Source organism: Callorhinchus milii, unplaced genomic scaffold, assembly GCF_018977255.1.
Source record: "Callorhinchus milii isolate IMCB2004 unplaced genomic scaffold, IMCB_Cmil_1.0 Scaffold11, whole genome shotgun sequence".
Classification (NCBI taxonomy): domain Eukaryota; kingdom Metazoa; phylum Chordata; class Chondrichthyes; order Chimaeriformes; family Callorhinchidae; genus Callorhinchus; species Callorhinchus milii.
Window position 1 is genome coordinate 19,284,445 of NW_024704752.1, and position 18,743 is coordinate 19,303,187.

General features: G+C 41.2%; 1 protein-coding gene across 1 annotated transcript in view; it reads left to right on the forward strand.

The window, feature by feature from the left end:
* Positions 1–4,438: 4,438 nt before the first annotated feature.
* The window catches only part of LOC103175760 (inactive N-acetylated-alpha-linked acidic dipeptidase-like protein 2), a 251,184-nt gene continuing 236,879 nt past the window's right edge, over positions 4,439–18,743 (forward strand). Inside the window, exons 1-2 of the mRNA XM_042339243.1 lie at positions 4,439–4,530; positions 5,168–5,230. The gene's annotated coding sequence lies outside the window, so the exon portion shown is untranslated. The remainder of the gene's footprint in view (positions 4,531–5,167; positions 5,231–18,743) is intronic.

The following is an 18,743-nucleotide window of genomic DNA, read 5'->3' on the forward strand; positions in this document are numbered from 1 at the left end:
GAAGCGAACGACCAGTTTTATCTGGAGGATTGTTGACCAGGGCACTGGGAAAAACACCTTTCTCTTTTCAAATAGTCTGATGAGATCTGTAACATGTCCCCGAATAGGCAGACGAGATCCCACACAATCAGAGGTAAAAGCAATTCAGAGTGAGTCCAGCAAATGTTTCTTTACACACGGCTGTAAGAATGTGCATTGCCCCAGAATGTAAGTACTGACGCTGAACATATTCAATGATAGAGTAAGAAATGGGACAATAAACTAGCAGAGCTGGTTACACCTGTTTCTCTGTCACTTACATGGGTTGTTTAGACTGTCTACGTGACCTGAATCCATCCGGCACAGTTCATTACACGTTTTAGAGTGATTTCGATCGGCGTTAGTTAGGTTATACTTTCACCCACTAGCTGTTGACCTGCATCTTCTATTCCAATTTGCGTGGTGTTATTTCCATAACTGAGCAAAGATCCAAAGAATTTTTTTTTTTTTTTTGGCACATCACCAGGAAATTTGGTTCATACCATTAGAAGTTAATTCTTTGACTTGTCCTGTGGTAGTCCAGGCAAATGTTCACCCTCGTTCAGTAATGCAAGGATGACAGAACGTGAACATTCATGCTTGCACCCTGCAAAAGCACTCCATTAATTAGTATTGTATATGGATATGAGTAGGCTCGATTTGCGCACGGTAGTACTTTAGCAGAATGGATAAACAATTTTAAAAGTTGAATAAGTAGTTCGAGACCTACTTTAAGTCATTAAATGAGGTTTATAAGTGCGTGTTTGGAATGCTGGCACCTGATGCTGGATTTCTGAATGTTTTATGTTGGGATTAAGCCAGTCACTAATTTACAACAAGTCATTCCTCAATTTCTTAGTCGTTACCATATTTGTTAAAATAAGAATACGGTTTTTAATGTTATTTGTGAATGAGTAATTTGTAAATTTGCTGCTGTTCTTGTTAGTAAAGTCACCTCTGTTTGTATAGGTGGGAACTGTGTGAAATCGATATATATATATATGAGCTTATAGCACAAAGAAGGTGTGTACAGGTTGTAAGGTGACTGTAGGCGTGGTAGTAAAATGACAATAGATCATGTGAATGCTCTGCAAAAACTTTCATGGAAATGAGAGGAGGGAAATATTAAAGTTCAGCTGCCACTGAACAAACTTGTGCAGTATGAAAACCAGTGAATAAACTCACTCGCGATCCACCTGGAATTTCGCTGTCGAACGTTGGCAGTTCCGGCTTTGCAGAGTGTGAAAATTAAATCTTGAAATAGTTCAGTGGTGATTCATAAGATCACGAGAGAAGTCAGTGTGAGAAATGTCCTTCCGCCTATTACATCATTGCAGACTCTCCAGCCTAACATCATCCAATTACGCCATCGACATCCAACAACTTCTCAAATGAACCCAACATCCAAGTCATTACCATGCTTACTGGTAATGCATTTCAGCTATTAATCACCCTCTATTTAAAGAAACACGCCTGGTGTCTGCTTTAAAATTGCCTTTCACAACCTTGAATCCCTGTTGTTTTTTCCTGCATGAGTTTTGAAAGCATCTTTCTTTCTTGTGGGTTTACTTTCTTTATCCCGTTTAACATCTTATATACCTTAGGCCTCCTTTGAGACATCTCTTTTCAAGGCTGAGGAACTGTTGCTTATCTACTTGCTCCTCACACTGTAGCTCACGTCTCTAACGGGTTGTCTTACAGCACAGCTGTTTTGTTTTTCCATCAATCTCAAGTAGTCTCAATCTCCAAAGAGAAAATTTGCTCATCTCCTTGGCTGCCATCCTTGGTCATTCTTAACATAAATACCAAATGGTTTGTTGAATGATCGCTGGGCATAATGGTCTTTTTCTTGTGATTTTTTTAAACATTCTTAATGCCCGGAAAGCATCCGTGATCTATGCATTTTGCCCCTGGGAAGCCCTGCTTTAATCCAGTTTGAAAGCCGCTCTAGAGTCTAAACAATAGTGACAAGGTAAAGCCTGTCACTGTGCAGAATTGCCAGCTTAATGTCAGAAATGAGCTGGCAGATATTAATGGTAAATGTTAAAAATGAGTTGGCGCTTCTCGGACTTAATGATGGATGTCATTATGCATTATATCATCATGTCAAGACAGAAGCACAAGGAATCTTCTCTCTGCTGTATTGGTGATTTATACATGACCACAACAGGGGACAAAAAATCTGTTTGTCCTTAAGTGTAGGAGGGATTGCTGTTATTGGAACCATTAGGAAGAATGGTTTAGTTATTTCTCTCCTGCAATGACTCAAATTATGCATTTCTCTGTCATGATTAAGTTCCAATGGTATCAACAAAAAGTCCTCTTAAAAATTTGAACATTTACTCATATGCTGTTCTTTTTCTTCCTCCACTCCTCTCCTGATTGAACTTTTTTATAATAATAATCCTTGCATTTGATACGGTGCCTTATCACATCTTCGAGACGTCTCAAAGCGCTTCAAGGAATATCCTGTAAAATGTAGTGACTGGATAATTTGTGGGTGAAACGAGGCAGCCAAATGAGCACAGCAGTTATCACACAAACAGTCGTGGATTGAGTGACCAAATTATTGAAGAGACATTGAAGAATGTGTGGAATATTTAAGCTCCAGTTACTTAAAATGTCTTCAGCGCACAGAAAGATCGCTCTATTAATCACACTCGCTTTGCAACTACACGCGGCTGTTCTGGTGTACTGGTCCTGACATTCCTGGAGCTTTATCATTTGAATTGAGCCGGGAAAATTAGGCACATTATCCGCAAAAATGTTAGGGTTAAAAGTTTAATGAATCAAATGATACTCATTGTCATAATAGCCCTTGCGTTTAATAACAGTAATAATCTTTGCATTTATTTATTCATTATTTATTTATTTAATTAATTATTTTTGGAAGGGATTAATACACCCAGAAAAGCAATCTGTTAATCGACTAACAACTGGATTCCTACTTACTGCTCGGCAAACAGAGGCGTGTGTGTGGAGTAAGGAAGCTTACCCAAGGTTTCGCCCTGACCTGCCCGGGAATCGAACCAGGGTCCTCTCGCTTGCGAGGCGAGTGCTCTAACCACTGAGCTACTGGAATCCTGTACACAATAGACTAAATTACCTCAATGTAAGGTTTTAGAATACCTTCATACCTATCCGTTATAATATTCCACTGAGCTTTATTGAACTCATTCTCAACAATGCATTGTCAGGAGTTTAGAGCAGAAATTGATGTAAGGAAGCAATCAGGTTGGAATATTTAAGTTGCTGGGAGATCAGAACACAACGGCTTTGATAAGAAAGATTTTGTTTGTGACTCTTCACCAAGATTAGATGCCAGTCTTCATCTATCCGCCGATTTTGTATAATCGGAGTTTAAACATGAATTGTTTAGGTGTTTTTAGATTCTGGTTTCTGAGCCTTGCAGTGCAATGTTTCGGGGTTGCATGTTTAACATACAGCAAAACAAACCGATAGATAGCGCCTTTCACCTCGGGAGGACGTGCGAAAGCACTTAGTGTTTGTGTGTACGTGATTGTTTGTGTGCGTGTAATATTTGTAGCAGTGTGCATTTTACTGCCGGGTAAACAGAGGAGTAAGGAAACTTTCCCAACGTTTCGCCCTGCCCGGGAATTGATCCTCTCGCTTGCGAGGCGAGTGCTCTAACCACTGAGCTACGGGACTCCACAGTGGCATTATTTCTTGTTGTTCACATTCCAGCAAAGAAAAAATAGTGCTACAGGTTCTGGTTCCTCCTCTGTGACTCACTGTTGTTTAGCCAAGAGGTTTGGCAGCTACCCTGCTCTTAAGCCTGTTGGTTCTCTAGTGTAACTCACTGACAGCTTCCAATCTGAGGCGTGAGAGAGACCAAGGCTGAATCCTCCCTCTCCACAGAGAAATCACTTGCCTTCACCTTCCTCGCATTTCTTGGGCTAAGGCAGAGAATTTGGCAAGTGGGAAATTATTGAATCCTACTTCACTTCCTCCAGATAACTTTCACACTTGTTCAATAAGGTTTGATTGTAAAAGTGCTTGAATATCGGGCGGGGGAGGGTGAATAAAAGCCATCTGGAGGGAAAAAAATTCAATTTAGTCTTCTTAACTTGCTAGTATTTTGCAAGTTAAATCGTATTTTGCCCACAAAATACACAGTCAAGCCACTTTATGGTATATTCTGTGAAGATGTCTCAATGACTTGACAAGGCACTATATCAAGTGCAAGGATTATTATTATTATTATTATTAGATTGTTTAAACAGGACATGTTTTAGTGAACAATTTACATATTTTTTTCGGAAATATTGTCACAAATGTTTGTAGCTTATAAATGTATCTTTGATCTGGCTGAGGGTTTACCATTCTAGCAACTGTCATGAACGGAGAAATATCTGGATTCTCTAACTTTCATCTCTTTTTTTTCCCCCTTGCAAGATGTGCGGTGATGTGCTGATTCTAGTCGTGTGGCATTGTGCGCGGAGGAAAGACGTTATTCCAAAAGTAAGGGCCTGGGTTCGGAACGACTGATGGGTAAATAGTAAATACGATTGATCTTATCCTGCTTTGTAAAGTTTTGAAGTGCAAATTATGTCACCAATGTGACTGCTACAATATTTATCTGAAGGTTTCCTCATGAGCCTTGGGGAGAAACAGTCAATCAGTTCTTAATTACTGGCGCCTGCAGAAAAACGCTGTCAGCGTGCACTTCACAAGCTCACTCGGTGTTACAATAGGACCGAACCAGGTTTTTTTATCCGTTAATATGTGCCGTTCGACAAGAACAGTTGCCTTGCTGGATTAAAATCCCTCTCGAAACAGTTTTGCAGTGATGAAACGCGCACGTACTCAATGGGTTAATTGTATCTGTTGATGGGGTTAGTGTTATCCAAATTATCATGATGTAAGATTGCAAGCGAGGACCTTGATCTTCGCTGGAGAAAGCATTAGGCTGCGGAATCTAATGCAGAGTCTCATTAAAGTAACTGTCAGGATTCCTGCGTTTGCCGTCTCCCGCGTTATTCTATAAGAAGCGACTGTCGCTTCTCCTGATCGTGCTGTAAAAGAGGCATTTACAAATAAATGAAAAACGTCACATTTGATCTGGCTCTTTAGAGCTTGCAGAGCATCAAGCTTCGTCACCAACTGCCACCGTTACTTTACATTTCAGGTTTTTCAACCTCCGACAGTCAACAGCTCCTGAGTGGGTTGGGTCCCTTTCGCTTGACCTAAGGTAAGATCCTTGACAATTGGCATTTTATTAAAATGTTGCAATCGTTTGCTTACCACTCCCAAACGTCAGGAGGCTGACACGAATGGTAGCCACTTAACCCAGTTAAAATGCGTGGGACATGAAAGCCCAGAGTATGTTGTTCTTTATTTTAAAAAAATCTACTTGTGAACCTGCATTTCATCTGAAAGTAAATAAAAATGCTGCTCCGGGTCATTAAATGTTATTATTATTGTTGTTAAATGTAACTGCTTGCCAAAGTAGAGAGTTTCCACTTTTGCCGGAACTGCACTTAGTCCATCAATCAATACCCATCAGATGACTGTGAACCTATGACATTAAATATTAGATGTGTGTTGGTGTTTATCCACTATAATGTATGAGGCAGTGTCTCAGAGAGTTTACAGTTGCCTTGTAAACAGTGTGTGTGTTCGTCCTATCCAGTTTTCAGACATGTGGCCGGTTAGGGACATTTCAAGGTACAAGTCAGACAGCCCAATGCCCCCAAAACTAATGTGGATCAAATGTTTGTGTTGCTCAGTACCAGACTGTTCCTATAATCCTTTGCATTGTTCTCGGTTCACACTTTCCTCTCCCTTTCTCCCCTTTTCGTGTGGTTGAAACGTGGATTGCAACAGCCTTGAAGACCTATTGAGAATGCTGGGTTGTGTGTTGCTTTGAGGGTGCAGCAAGCTGCAATAGCGGGTTGTAAGGTAAAATATTTAAAAAATTGATCATTAAAGGATTTGGGAAAAGGCAGGGCAGTGGGGCTAAATAGACAGCCGTTTCACACAGCTGGCAAAGACATGATAGGCCGAATGGCCTTCTCATGTGCTGCCCGATTCTGTGATGCAATGAATTTTTTTAGAAAGTGTATATTCTTGGTTAGGTCGAGTCTAACATTTTTGTTACTCAGTTGAATATTGAGTATTTCTGCTTTGTAGTTTCTATGGCAATGCAATTGTGCACCTACAATGTGCAGATATGCATCATCATTAACTTCAGACACTAAACATAATTAATGTGAACAAGTGCCACACAGTTATATTGCAGTTGGATTCTTTCAGGCCAACGTGAGTGGTGTTTGTACCGAATTACTCGCTTTTCTTGTCAAAATTATTACTGAGTTTAATGAAGACATATCTTCACTTTCACACTATGGCAACGATTGGCGATGCCAGTAAATAATTGTGTAGTGTCAAGTAATTCATGGAGACAAATTTATGATTGAAAATATTTGGAATACACACTTTCTCTGTACCATTGTGAGGTAGGGACAAAGGTAAATGTCATATCTTTTTCAGGCAGGTACGCTCAGGGCAATGTGATTGTATAATTATAACTTAGCTATCAATTGCAGCTGTGAAACTGACAACCGAAAAGCAATGAGTATAACTGAGCAGCTGAAGGAAAGAGCTCCAGTGTGTCAGAACGAAAGGTTGGTTGGAGCCAATAGGTTGGTATTCCCAATAGCCAGAGAATGAGACTCTCTTACGACAATCCAAGATTTGATTGATTTGCTGACTAATAAACAAACAGAATAATAAAATAATAATAATAATAATCATTGCATTTAATACAGCATCTTATCATGTCTTCGAGACATCTCAAAGTGCTTCATAGGATATACTGTAAAGTGAATTGACTGTATATTTTGTGGGCGAAACGTGACAGACAATTGTGTCCCTCAAATAGATGATAATACAGTAATGGGTTCCTTAATTTCTATAGTTGCATTTGTTTACACACACGTAGATAATTAATTAATTAAATTAATGGGAGTCTTGAATTGAATCTGAAAACAGTTTTATGTTACAAATGCTCAATTTACAAACTAAACAGCGTAGCTCTCAAAATAAAGTGAACATTAAAAGCTGACACCATCTTGACTGATAATCGTGGAGTGGAGAGTGCTGAAAGGTAAGTGTCCCTGTAAATAAAGCTGAGCCATGTGAAATATTGATCTCTGATAGGTATATTGATTTTTCTTGACAGCAAAACCTGTTAGAAATGTAATGATTGGTAAGTAGCCAAGTTTACACATTTTTAAAACCCGAAATGGTTAAAGCTATTAAGCTCCATAAATAGGCTTGCTCAGCTCTTCAATAGTTGCAAAGAGCGGCACAGGTTTAGGGAGTGAGAGTATCACGTGCACTTGTTCAATTGAATCATTTTTCAAACAAACCATTGTGTGTATGCTGTCGGAGAAAAGAAGTGCTTCTCAAGGACCAATGTGACTTGCTGGGCAGCTCCTGGTTTGCTGAACCCTTTATTTAATCTTTAATAGAGATGTATTGCAAGATTATATATAGATGTTTGTGGATGTGTGTGTATATGCATAATTTAAACTGGTCACACAAGCTCGCAGTAACCAAGACTGTGCGAAGTTAACTGATCTCATCCAGGGTGTGTGTGGGGGGAGGTATGTGTGTGGGTGTGTGGGGGTCATAGGGGGGTGTGTGGGGAAGGTATGTGTGTGGGTGTTATAGGGGTGTGTGTGTGTGGGTATGTGTGTGGGTGTGTGGGGGTTATAGGGTTGTGTGTGTGTGTGGGTGTGTGGAGGGTATAGGGGTGTGTGTGGGGGGTGGTATGTGTGTGGGTGTGTGGGGATGTGTGTGTGTGTGTCTGGGTGGGTGAAGGTGGACGGAATGGACAGAATCGGGCTCGGCTATGATATTCCCTTCTCTTCCTGCTCACTGTGCAAGTTGGCACATGTTGATGAAGTCCTTGGTTGGTGCTGTGAATCCGTCAGTTTGTCAGCAGATTGAGAGATGCATGTTTATTCGCATTTAAATGATATATTTGATTGAACTGAACAGTACGTTTCCGTATTATCATAGCAATGATAAATAAACTATATTGGGATGAGATTTTATTTGGGAAAAGACGAGGAAACAACCTCTCCATCACTACATTTATTAATAATAATAATCCTTCCGTTTACTGTAGAGCATTTCCACGGTGGGAGGATGTCTCAAAGTGCTTCACAGAATTTTCTGTAAAGTATAGTGACTGTACTCTGTAGGCGAACACAGCTGCCAATTTGCACCCAGTAAAATCCTCAGCAAGCAAACAGCTGTGGAGCGATTTGCACCCAGCAACGTCCCCACCCAGCAGGCAGCTGTGCAGTGAATGACCAATTTTGTGTGGGCGATTGTTGGCCAGGAAACCAATACATCTTCTAAAAAATGTCCTCCTCCTGCTTAAACGTTCTGTGGTAAGTTTGTGCTGTGAAATAGATTGAAACTAAATCGGGAGTGAAATATGATTTTGAGCACAAATTCAAGCTCCTCATTTGAACCATGTAATGAAGAGAGTCTGCTTACTATTGGATTTAGTGCTTCTGTGAAAGTTCCTTATGTGGGGGCTTTGGGACGGAATATTCAGATTTAAATAGTGTTTCGTTTCTAGATCATTACTTTGTAAAAATGTTTCTGCTGTTGCAAAATACAGTTGATTTGGCCGTACAGTTCTCAATCATATGTTGTAAAGTGTTTAATTCAAGATGTGAATTTAAATTGTGTGGTTCAGCCCAAGCAGAATGTATTAACACATATAGCACTCAACTTCCATTTACCCCAAACCTTCAAAGCAAGATGAGTAGCTATTAGAGACTCACTCCGTGCAAAGTGCCTCATCTGTTAGGATCAGTGAGGATGCTCGTGATGTACGGTCTCATTCAAAGTTGAAGTGGGCTGCAGCTGTTTGTGTGATAAGGGACAGATGAGCTCATCCGTGGAGGGTTTACAACATGCTCCTAATTTGGTTAGGTTTGAACATATTTGTGTATTGTGCAAATATGAATCAAATTGTGTGTGTGTGTTCACACGTGTGTGTGTTCGCACATGTGTGTGTGTTTGCACCTGCCCGCTTTCAAAACTAGTTGCTGAATGATAATCCCAGTATAACCCTTTCGTTTGACAAAGTGCCTTATCTCATCGTTGGGGCGTCTCAAAACGCATCACAGAATATACTATAAAGTGTAGTGACTGTGTATTGTGCGAATGAAAAGCAGCAACCAGTTGCGCACAGCAGGGTCCCACAGCTGTGGATTGAATGAACAGACTTTTGTTGATTTTTTTTTGCCGTGATGGATTATTACTCCCGGAAAGGGATCCCGCCAATTGACTAACAACCAGGTTGCTACTTATTGCTAGTTAAAAGAGATGTGGTTTGTGTTGAACACGTGTGGATATTGTGCAAATGGAATCAGATTTTATGTTATGTGCTCGCACGGTGGCTGAATGACATACAACAGTGGCCAAGAGTTGTGTGTGCAATCATTTCCAATATTATCTTTTTGGGTTTAAAAACAAACACAAGACTTGTATCTCCAGTGAAGACTTGCTGACACACGCCTGAGCGGTTATTCTCTTGAAAGCTTTCATGATGACCAGTTCAGAAGGTGTTAAGTCGAGCTGGACTTTCTCTGTTTGTTTTCCGTCACTTTTAACATGTGGACTTCAGCTCCGCTAGTGGCCGTAAAGAAATGGGCTGCCTCCTCAAATTGACTGGCAACTTTCAAGCCTGTCCTGAAATCCAAATATGTGATTTGAGAGGCATTTTAACTCAAAGATCTGTTATTAAATTGTAATGTTTGTTTAAACTAGTTTGTTTAAACTCCAGGCCCTGTATTTTTCATTTTGTTACGGTAATCCCAAATTGCTCGGTTGTAAGTGCCATAAACCACTCTATACATAACGTATCTTTAGCTCTCGAACGTGTGGATTAGTGGGGGCACTCTATCTCCTTTTCAGACTCTGTATTAAATTTCATGCCGTGAGTTTCTTGCTTAGCATTTTATAGCATTAGTTTGGTTGCAGTTTTCGGTTTCAGTGGATATAAAGTAATTTGTTCCGCCGCGGCACAGATTAGGTTGCAGTTTTAATCAGCTAAACCAGATCTGCTCAGTTGCCTGCAGTGTGATTAAGTAACACACCAAGATGCAGGTAGTGGCACTGTACAGCACTGCAGCAGACCTTTATCGAGCCTAGCGTGACAAATAATTCACCAGACTGTCAGAGGGCGACAGTGGAGGCTTTTGCTTAGATACCTTGACGTTGCCTGTATTAAACAGCGAGAGCCTTGCGCTCTGTTAAACCTTTGTAAAATGAACTGCCTGCCACTTGCTGTTTCACTGATACCACAAGCAGTTGCCAGTTAATCCTCCCTAAGATGAGATGCAGCATTTCTTCTGTTTGAGTCTGCAAACTCGCTGGACAGGTGGAAAATGCTCTAAAAACAAAGCGACTTGGGTTACGCATCAGTTACGCGAGAAATTAAATTGGCTTTAATTTCTGAACCACAAGTGTAAAACCTGCGCTGACTGCATGTGGCTGCAGTTATTGCCACACTTGTCTGCTGTGCTCGGCTAGTCCATGTTGTTCAATTCCATCACAGCTGGACCTTTTCTGAAGGGACAGTATTACAGCTTTCTGATTCTGGAAGCATTTCTATTTCATAACTGCATAGGCATCAATATGTGGTGACATGTTTCCAGCTCCTCTTATGTTCAGTAAATCCAAGTATTGGGCACTGTGTGATTGATACTGCCTGGGGCTTAGATGCGTGTGTTTTGCACTGAAGAGTTGCTGTTCCTTCCCTGGCCAGCGTTGTTGATCTGTTTCTAACCAGTACATGTGAGCGCAGTGCTTAGTAAGGTGCTAGCTTAACCTGTGTGGCATTCTGGAGCACATCATTAACCAGATTGTCGACGTAGCTCACCTCAAAAGTTAATGTCTGCAAATCAACCAAGCAATAACAGCAACAACAACAACTTGGATTTATATAGCGCCCTCCACGCCGACAGCATCTCAGAGCGCTTTACAGTAACGGATCCCGGGGCCGAGCCGGGAGGAGGGAGGGGGGGGGGGGGTGGGAGCCAGGGGGGAGGGGGGGAAGGTGACCAAAGGTGCGGTCGAAAAGAAAGGTCTTCAGCTGAGACTTGAAAATGGGAAGAGAGGGAGTGAGGCGAAGGGAGTGAGGAAGGTAGTTCCAGAGCCTCGGGGCATAGTGGCTGAAAGTACGGTCGCCGAGGGTGGAGCGGAGGACTCGGGGGACGAGGAGGAGGCACGATCGGATGAATAATAATAATAATCCTCACATTTGATACAGCGCCTTATCATGTCTTTGAGATGTCTCAAAGCACTTTATAGGATACACTGTGTATTTTGCGGGCGAAACGCGGCAGCCAATTGTGTACAGTGACGTCCCCTCAAACAGTCGTGGATTGAAGTGACCAAATTATTATTAAATTGGATGAAACACACCTTGGGGCCCTTGACAAAATGGGTGGGAGTCGAGTTAATACTTTCAGCAGTTGCATTATGCATGAACTGTTCCTGATGGCTATCAAGCGCCAAATGTCATCTTCTTGTTTAAAAAAAATGGAGGGACTCAAGTCTAGAAATTATAGATCACTTTGCACGGTCTGCAAGCGAGATGCTTCAGAGCATTGCTTACAAGATGATTTTGATGGTCATTGAAAAAGCATAGTCTTTATTAATCACAGAACACATTTCATTTCAATAAAATTGGAGGGCAACATGATCTAATCAAAGGGTACTTACATTTCCTCCCATTGATTACTAGGTATATGGAATACATTCTTCACATAAAATGCTCCATCAGGCTGCTCATTTAAAATCGTGTCTGTTTGGGAATGGTATTGGCAATGTTATTGGAGGATACCGTGTATAACTGAAGACAGACTTAGGTAAACAACAGTATGCGGACTCCCAATATTTTCCGTGCTGTTGGGTTGATGGTAGAAGCATGGAGATCAGAGTTGAATAGGGGATCCTCAGCAGGCTCTGGCCTGCTTCTAGTCCCCCGCCCGGTCCACCCCACCATCAGCGGTCAGGCCTTCAGCCTCCTTGCCCCCACCCTCTAGAACTCCCTTCGTCTTGCTCCCTTCCTTGTCTCCTTCAAGGCACATCTCAAGACCCTCCTCTTGGACTACACCTTCGCTTACTCCTACCTTCCCTGGCATCCACCCCTCCTGATCCCAACCCCCAGCTTGGGTTCAAATCCCTGAGTGTCCAGCGCCTTGGGACGTCCTTCCGACATGAGAGACGCTGTGTAAATGTCGTTTGTTCTTCTCTGGATGAATATTTCACAGTATTTACCTTTGGGAATCAAAAGGAATCTAAATAACTATTCCCCAGCATAATAATAATAATCCTTGCATTTGATATAGCGCTTTTCACGTCGGGAGGACGTCCCAAAGCGCTTCACAGAATACACTGTAAAGTGAATTGACTGTATATTTGTGGGCGAACGCGGCAGCCAATTGCGCACAGCAATGTCCCACAAACAGTCGTAGATTGAAAATGACCAATTTATTATTGTTTTTGGTTTTGGAGGGATTATTATTAGGCTCTGTGTGGAGTAAGGAAACTTGCCCGAGGTTTCGCCCTCTGCCTGGAACTGAACTCAGGTCTCTCACTTGCAAAGCGAGTCGTCTAACCACTGAGCCACAGGACTTCACGACCCCAGGTTGGGTGGAATCTGTGACCAGAGTATGTTATCTGGAATCTATCCACAGCCACTTCATTCTCTTGAGGAAAGGTTATGCAAAATTTCTCCAGAATACCTATGTAATCTTGCATCATACATTATTAATCACCGACCATTTTGCTGCCTTGCAGTGACATTTCCAAAGGTTCCAGTAGTTCAGGAATCCCGTTCCACACGGCTCTTGATTATTCCAATCGGAGCTTATCCTTTTAACCCCCTTTTGCTGTTCATTCGGTTTTCATAATAAACAGCAATCAACACAGCATTAATCCACTCCTTGCCACCAGAGCAAAATCCTAATCTCAAACCGTGTTTGAGTCTTATTAATTTTGTAGTTACACTCTCTGGTTCTGTGCTGGGAAGCAAAGTTAAATCATATGCTCGCACCTACATGATCCATTTGCTGTCAATGTTTTTATCAATGCGGATTTTGCCTCTTCTCTGTTTAATGCCTATTGAAAATGTCTCGAGTCTTTGCCACTTAAAGCCCTAAATCCTCCTTTTTGTGGTCCTCAAACTTAATACTTTTTGGCATTTGATAAGATGGGTGTGTTCCTTCATGGAGAGAGAGAGGGAGAGAGAGAGAGAGAGAGTGCCTGTTCCAGTCCACAGACAGGGAGATTTGCATGTGTAGGTGGCTTGCAGATGTGGAATTCCAGCTGGTTTGGGTACTTTTAAGCTTTGCAATGCGTTTCTGCATGTGTCAGGCATCCAGTTTACCAAAATTAAAGATTTTTTGACTCCGAAGGGCATATATCTTCAAAACAGCAGTATGAAGTCTCCATTTACAACATGTTTCAGAAACATTTAGTGCGCCGTATTTTCAAGTCAGTGATTTGGCTTGTAGAAAACCTGCATATTTTTCCCTGTCTGCCAGTATTCTGTTTATCTTATGTGAATGGTGTTCTGCTTGAGGCTAGAATTCAGTCATGTTTGATGCGACCATCACTTGACTTCTTAGTGCTCCTTTAGTTGGAGTTGAAAGCGAGTCCTTGCTTATTGCAGCACTTGGAAACCAATATTTGTGTGGGAAATGAAATAATAATAACAATAATATGTAAACATTTTCAGGACGCGACAATTTGAAGTACATTAAACAGAAAACCACGACAGCAGCATTTATAGAAGCGCCTTTCACGTCAGGAGGATGTCCCGAGATATCAAGCGAGCCGGGAGTTGGTATATTATGTTAAATTGTCATGTTAAATAAAGATGTTAATTTGCACTGTTTCTCACAGTTTTGTTACTCAGAAAATCTGGAAGTTTGCCCAACTGGATCTATTTTAAGATTTGGATTCCCTGGAGTGAGAGTAATGTACCCAACATACTTGCAGGATACTTTATAGTATATTCTGTGAAGCGCTTTGAGTGACGTGATAAGCAAATGCAAGGATTATTATTATTATTATTATAAAAAAGAACCCCCCCCCACACTCTCACACACTAGATTTCTTCATTAAGAAATCTCTAAAAAAAATACAGTAGAATTGTCCCCAATAAGTATCGTGAACTTTGGTCGTGGACTGAAATTTTTGCACCAGCTGCTCAATTGGATCAATTGGTTTGGCTCCATATCTTTGCCAGTACCAGCCAGACGCTCTTGTTGAATCATTTTTTTTTACAAGAGAGGCAAATTTGCCGATAATAATTGACCTAAAGTGAATAAAGCACACACCACCGTTTGCAATGACAATCAACAGTCCTTGCATTTGATATATCGCTTACTACATCCAAATGTCTCAAAGCATTCATAGTTAATTACTGTAGAGAGAGTGAAGCAACTGCATACATTTGTAGACAAATAATAACCTGACCATTCTGTATTTGGCACAGCGGTGAATGATTATTTTTGTGGAAACGATTCACGTTTGCTTGAATACCCTGCCAACATTCATTGTCTGGGCTCGTACGTCAAGTAATGCCACTTGGCCAAGATATCAGGGAACACTGATCTCTGTGGTAATATACAGCCCTTCCTCCCTCCCCTGCCCCTCCCCCACTCCTCCCCCCCTCCTCAAGTCTGCATGGAGAGGAAAAAATTGCAAAGGGGAAAGCAAAAGAAAACGACTCACTGCTCACTGACTTCCAATACCCAGCAGAATGGTTCTGAAAGGTGCAAAAGAATGAGTTGACATATACATATAACTCAGTATTGAAGACCGGCAAATGGTCGGCATTTTGTGGTTTTACCATCTGTAGGTCAAGGTTCTGTTTAAGCTGCTGCAACATCCTGCCCCTCCCCCGTGAAGAGCGCTGTAAAAATTGTAAGTCGTTGTCGTTTCTCACTATTTTTTATTCCTTTCCATTCCTGATGAGCCTTGCTCACCACTTGCGTTTTCTGCCTTGCTTGTTGTCACGTTCTGTCTTGTATTCATGACTTCTTGTTCATCTCACTATTTCTACGACTTGCTCGCTGTCCCTCCACAGCTATATTAAGTTGCCTCCGAGTCTCCCAACTCAGGACACTTGTCAGTTTATGCAAATTCTTGAAACCTGCAATATCAAGAATTGGAAGATGCAGCAAACTGGTTTCAAATATACTATAAACATCAGCTTTGTTTGTGTCACAACCTGGATGTCTCATCACTCTCTGGCCTGTCTGAATGATATTGTGTTATATTTCCCTTCTTGGTGCTTCTATGGTGCTTGTCAATATTCAGTGTTGTTTGCTGATCTATTGCTTATGTGTTTTTGTTGATTTCTTCTTTTGTGTTTGGTTTGCTGCTTGTTTGCGAAACTATTCTCAATCAAGTTGTACTAATACTTCTCATAATATTGCTCTGGAGGCAATAATTGAAACTAACTGAAAACGAAATCTCAGTACTGAGCTGTAATAAAGGTTCAAAACTACAATCACAATTATTCTGATTACAATGCTGCATATTATTTCTCTGTACCAGCTAGCTTCTGTTTTTGCCTGCAAATGCATAGCTCCCATCTCTTCATTCCCGTTGAGCTTTGATGAAAGGTCATTGATCCGAAACATTGACTCACTTTCCTCTCTCCATAGATGCTGCCTTACCTGCTGAGTGTTCCCAGCCACTTCTGTTTTTATTATTAATTCCAATGTAGTCATCTAGATTTAATTTTCAGAGTTGTTGTACCTGAGAGTTCTGTTGTTCTGCTATGGAGCCCCAGAGAGATCCACTCTTTTGCCTAATTCTTGAGGTTCTGGGCAAAGGTAGGAAAGAGCCACAACATAGTTGATGGATATGAATTGGAATAGTGCTACAGGTTAACCAACTAAAACCAAAGCGATCACCCAAAAAGTCAAGCACACGGACTTGCATAGTTTTGGCGTCTTTGATGATCACTGATGACATTTTGAACACACGCCTGCACATGCTGGGTTTCTTCCATGTGCAACACAAAGCCAGTGTGACCACAGCCTGGATAAACATGTGAAAATAATTGCTTTAATAATCGAAAGGTAAATCCTGTTGAGTCACTTGGAGTTTTTTGGGGAAATTTTTCCTTTTTCTGCAATTTCTTCAGAGTTTTGGAACATTGCCATTGTGAATGAGGAGTATGTCATTCTGTGATAAAACAGCTTGTTTCGAATAAAACACAACCCCATACGATCATCTCAAGGCCAGTTTTCAAGTCTGTACTATTTTGAAATCTCTGAATTAAATGCTGAACAGATGTCCTTTGACAATTGACTGTATATTATAAATTACATATTTGGTTGGGACTTCAAAACAATTCCACAACTGAAACCACGTTAATGGTGGTTTCTTCCTACCCAAAACAGTCATCCTTATTAAACTCTGCTCTTTGTAATTAGTGCCCTAAAATTTGCCCAATACTGTACAACCTTATGCTGTTCATAAATCATCTGAACATTATTTCTCAGTTCCATTATTCCTTTTGGCATACGCATGTGATCGCATGTGATGTATCATAGAATCATAGTATACAGCACAGAAGAAGACCATTCGGCTCATTGTGTCTGTGTCGGCTCTTTGAAAAGAGCTTCCAAATCAACCCCAATCGCCCTGCAAACTTGTCCCCCCCAAATAATTATCTACGCATGTATCGCATGCACAGCTTTCAATTTGACCCATGGCCAGGCATTGGTGAAATAGCTGGTCAGTCATAGGCACAGCCTGGGTAGCTCTTAATCCAATTTTAACTTAATCATCTGTAACTGAAAATAGTTATTGTGTAGTCTTTCAAAACAGCTGTCCATCCATGGCTTTTACTACTCATTTACTCTTTAATAAAATATGGTTGGATGTCACTGAGAAGGAAGTGTTTGAAGGGTTTAGGTCAAGTGCACCAATCTCTAACTGTGACCCATTGCAGATTCGAAGACATGCCTCGCTATCTTTTAACGTTAAGCCGACATTATTGTAAATTGTACCCAGTCTTTCATCTGATCTCTTTGACTATTCGTTCACCTCAATCTGCACCAATCCCAGAACCGTCCATTCCCAACCAGATTTTCCCCACCTCCTTCGAAAGAATTAATTAACACTCCGCCAACTGGGTTTTGTTGAGTCTGTTCCACATGTGCTCTGTGGTGGTTGGGGAGAGGGTGGTGTGTGAAGACTGCATTGCCTGTCTGCAGGTGGGCCTGAAGCTTGATCATTTTTTAATATCTGTTTCCCAATTCTATCAGTCTGTCCGAGTTGTGTAGCTTCCTCACATCCACATCTCCTGGCAGCTTAAAGCCCTGGAGTCAGGACAGATGGTTATTTTTGGCTGCTCTTGGTGAGAGAGTTTTTAAACACTGTGGGGTATATTTAATATTTAAAATCTGAAATAGGTAAAATCTTACCTAAGGCAGGTGAATTGACAGTTTTAAGTACAATGGGTTCTGGAGTACCCTGGGACTCCTGGGGCTTGGATTCTGCCCCGGTTATATTGTGGGCTAGAATCCACAAGACTCAGGATAGCTGGAGTGTACACGGAGTCCTGTAGCTCAGTGGTTAGAGCACTCGCTTTGCAAGTGAGAGACCTGAGTTCAATTCCAGGCAGAGGGCGAAACCTTGGGCAAGTTTCCTTACTCCACACAGAGCCTAATAATAATAATCCCTCCAAAACCAAAAACAATAATAAATTGGTCATTTTCAATCTACGACTGTTTGTGGGACATTGCTGTGCGCCATTGGCTGCCGCGTTCGCCCACAAATATACAGTCACTTCACTTTACAGTATATTCTGTGAAGCGCTTTGGGACGTCCTCCCGACGTGAAAAGCACTATATCAAATGCAAGGATTATCTTATTATTATTAATTTCCAAGTCACAACTTGTTTGTTTTTCTTGCTGTGAATCTTTCTCCATCTCTGGAGAAGATCCATAAAAGCCAGTCTCAGGCTGGCCAAGATGTCGGGCAAGTTTCCTTACTCCACACGCCTCTGAGCAGTAAGAAGGAACCTGGTTGTTAGCAAACTTGTCCTGACTACTTCACGTCAATGTTCTGTGAAAATGTTCAAAATCAAACAGAGGCGTGTGGAGTAGGGGAACTTGTCCAGTGTTTCTTCACAAGTGACAGATGTGGGCAATTTGAACCATTCACCAGGTGGTCTTATGAATGGAGTCCCAGATCAACCTCAATTTATGCTGCACGATTGGTTGCAAATTATCACCTGATGTCCTCCTGACGTGAAAGGCGCTTTATAAATGGAATCTTGTTGTTGTTGTTGTTGTTGATGTATACAGCGTATTTGCAGCATCAAACTTTATTTGCAGTACTTTTTAATTGCTTGTTTGCAGCACTTCTTTTCCCAAGAGTTAGCTTAGTGAAAACATGCTGGCAAGACAGTCGGCAAATCTGCATTAACACGGTTGATAGTTGATAGTGTTTCTTGTAATTTGATGTACGCCTACGTATAATCCGGAGGATTGACTAGATACAGTCGCTCTTGTCATCTGCAAAGTGAAAACGTGGATGTGAATTCACTAAAGAAAAAAAAATTTTTGGATGTAAAATTACTTTCAAAGAACATTAATGTAAAGGAGCCTGGATCAGTTTTCTATGTCTCAAACTC